We start from the raw sequence: 3,250 nt of genomic DNA on the forward strand, positions 1-3,250 counted from the left end.
AACTCCAGCTCAAACATCACCAAGAAGTCTTCTCAGATGTATCAAACCTCAGCCCACGCCTGAGAGCCCCTCTCGTGTGCCCTCATTGATAGCTGCACACCTTCATCCTAATACTGACCTAATCTTGCAGGTAAGCATTTGTCAAGCTTAGGGGAACTTGGCATAAGTGACAGGTGATGTATATGTGACCTTGGTCAGAATCCTTTTTATGACCAATTGATGACTAGGTTTTTTTTTTTTTATTTCCAAGCAATATGCTACCTTCAAATCAATACAAGCATTAAATAATGTTCCCATACTATTACCTGCCTGACTGGGGTGCTGTAAACACACAATTCCACAGGCTTTAAATATGAGATTTTTTTTTTTGTACCAGTGATTAAATCTAAGGGTGCTTAACCACTGAGCCATATCCCCAGCCCTTTTTATTTTTTATTCTGAGACAGAGTCTTACTAAGCTGCTTAGGGTCTCACCAAGTTGCTGAGGCTGGCTTTGAACTTGCAATCCTCCTGCCTCAGCCTCCTGAGCCACTGGGATTACAGCAGTGTGCCTCGGCACCCAGTGAAAAGCTTTTTAAGATAAACATAATAATGATGTTCCAGGAGTTCCACATACACTCACTATCTCATTTCCTCTCCCCTGCAACAATCATCATCTTCCTGTGAGGTGGAACCTTTGCTATCATTCCCATTTTGCACACAAGGAAACTGAGGCAAAGAGAAGTTAAGTAACATCTTTGAGGTCGCACAGCTACTACGTGGCAGAGTTGGGTTGACACCAGCACAGTCCAGCTTGGGAGCTTGGGCTCCAAACCGCCTTGCTGATGCTGTGACTGACCCAGCGCTTCTGCTTCTCTCGGCTCTCAGTTTTAAATTCATTTGTTTTTTTCAAGAAGGTGAGGGAAAGGTACAGTACCATTTTATAATCGATGGAAAATAAAACAAAAATTCTGTTTGGAAGGTAGTATAGACTGAGTGGTAACCCCCTGAAATTCCTCTTTTGAAACCATGAATTTGAATGTGACTATGTTGAGAGATGGGCTTTCAGGAGAGAATTAAGTTTAGATGAAGTCATCAGGGTGGGATCCTAATCTGGTCGGATCCGTGTCCTTTTAAGAAAAGGAAGAGGCTCTCTGCTCCTCCCCGTTCGACAGGCAGCAGCCTCTCACCGTCTCATATGGTGAAGGTCGGAATGAAAGGATTTGACCGTATTGGGCTCCCGGTCACCAGGGCTGCTTTCACCTCTGCCAAGGTGGACATTGTCGCGATCCATGACCTTCATTGACCTCAACTACATGGTCTATAGGTTCCAGTATGATTCTACCCATGGTAAATTCCATGGCAACGTCAAGGCTGAGAACAGGAAGCTTGTCACCATCTCCGTCTTCCAGGAGCGAGATCCCGCCAGCATCCGATGGGGTGATGCTGGTGCTGAGTATGCCGTGGAGTCCACTGGTGTCTTCACTGCCATGGAGAGAGCCGGGGCTCATTTGAAGGGTGGGGCCAAAAGGGTCACCATCTCTGCCCCCTCTGCCGATGTCCCCATGTTTGTGATGGGCGTGCACCATGAGAAGTGTGACAACTCCCTCAAGATGGTCAGCAACGCCTCCTGTCCCGCCAACGGCTTAGCCCCCCTGGCCAAGGTCATCCATGACAACCGTGGCATTCTGGAAGGACTCATGACCCCAGTCCACGCCATCACTGCTACTCGGAAGACTCTGGATGGCCCCTCTGGGAAACTGTGGCGCGATGGCCGTGGGGCTGCCCAGCATATCATCCCTGCATCCACCGGTGCTGCCAAGGCTGTGGACAAGGTCCTCCCTGAGCTGAATGGGAAGCTCAGTGGCATGGCTTTCCGGGTGCCCACTCCCAACGTGTCAGTTGTGGATCTGACCTGTCGCCTGGAGAGAGCTGCCAAATACGATGACGTCAGGAAGGTGGTGAAGCAGGCATCAGAGGGCCCCTCAAGGGCATCCTGGGCTACACGGAGGACCAGGTGGTCTCCTGCGACTTTAATAGTGATACCCACTCTTCCACTTCTGATGCTGGGGCCAGCGTTGCCCTCAACGACCACGTGGTGAAGCTCGTTTCCTGGTATGACAATGAATTTGGCTGCAGCAACAGGGTGGTGGACCTTATGGTCCACGTGGCCTCCAAGGAGTAAGAGCCCCTGCACCACCTTCCTCAGCAAGAACACAGGAAGAGAGAGGCGCTCAGCTGCTGGGGAGTCCCTGCCCCTAACTCAGTCCCTGGACACACTGAGAATCTCCCCTCCTCCCCATTTCCATCCCAGATCCCCTGAAGAAGGGGAGGGGCTTAGGGAGCCCTACTGTCACATACCATCAATAAAGTTCACTGCAGTCCCCCCGCAAAAAAAAAAAAAAAAAAAAAAGAAAGCAACAACAGAGAACTCTCTCGGTCCATGTGTGCACAAAGAAAAGGGGATATGTGAGGATCACAGAAAGAACCCAGGAAGAAAACCCTCCCCGGCCATTAACCCTGAGAGTCCTGACTCCAGCCTCCAGATCCATGAGAAAATAAATGACTGTCATTAAAGCCACCCGGTCTGCTCTATCTTGTATGTCAGCCCAAAAGGCAGTCACAGCTGGGTGCAGTGGCACTTGCCTAATCATCCCAGAGGCCTAGGAGGCTGAGGCAGGAGGAACCCCAGTTCAAAACCAGCCTCAGCAACTTAGCAAGACTCTGTCTCAAAATAAAAAAATAAAAAGGGCTGGGGATGTGGCTCGAGAGTAAAGATCTCCTGGGTTCAATCCCCAGTACCAAATTTTTAAAAAGGGGAATCACCAACAAACTTCATAGTTACAGACCAGCTGAAGATTAGGAAATAAGTAGTAAAGGAAAAGATGTATCAGAAACTAGTTTTGGGCTGGGATGTCACTCAGTGGCCCTAGCACACACAAGGCCCCGTGTTGGATCCCTAGCACCATCAAAAAAGAAAAGAAAAGAAAGAAAAATTAAAAATACTAGTTTGATCAAATATCCCAACGCTATCAGGGAGTATTCCATTTTGGAGTATATGAATTTCTTGTCATCAACAAGAAATGTTTGCTGCTATCTACCATCTCTTCCCCCAAGAAGTCTGTGGTCAACTTAGACATATACTGAACAGCATGTGAGTGAGAAAATGTGACTGCAAGACACCATGTGCCCAAAGAGGGGTGCAAGTGCTCATTTCAACAATAGTTTGGGGGGGGGGGCAGGTACTTAGGATTCTAGGTGATTCACAGAG

At 48.6% G+C, this 3,250-nt stretch overlaps 1 pseudogene; it reads left to right on the forward strand.

Annotated features, from left to right (window-relative positions):
- The first annotated feature begins 1,177 nt into the window (after nt 1-1,177).
- On the forward strand, nt 1,178-2,360 carry LOC101972267 (glyceraldehyde-3-phosphate dehydrogenase pseudogene; annotated as a pseudogene).
- The last annotated feature ends 890 nt before the right edge of the window (nt 2,361-3,250 follow it).

The sequence above is a fragment of the Ictidomys tridecemlineatus genome, chromosome 10 (genome assembly GCF_052094955.1).
Source record: "Ictidomys tridecemlineatus isolate mIctTri1 chromosome 10, mIctTri1.hap1, whole genome shotgun sequence".
NCBI lineage: Eukaryota > Metazoa > Chordata > Mammalia > Rodentia > Sciuridae > Ictidomys > Ictidomys tridecemlineatus.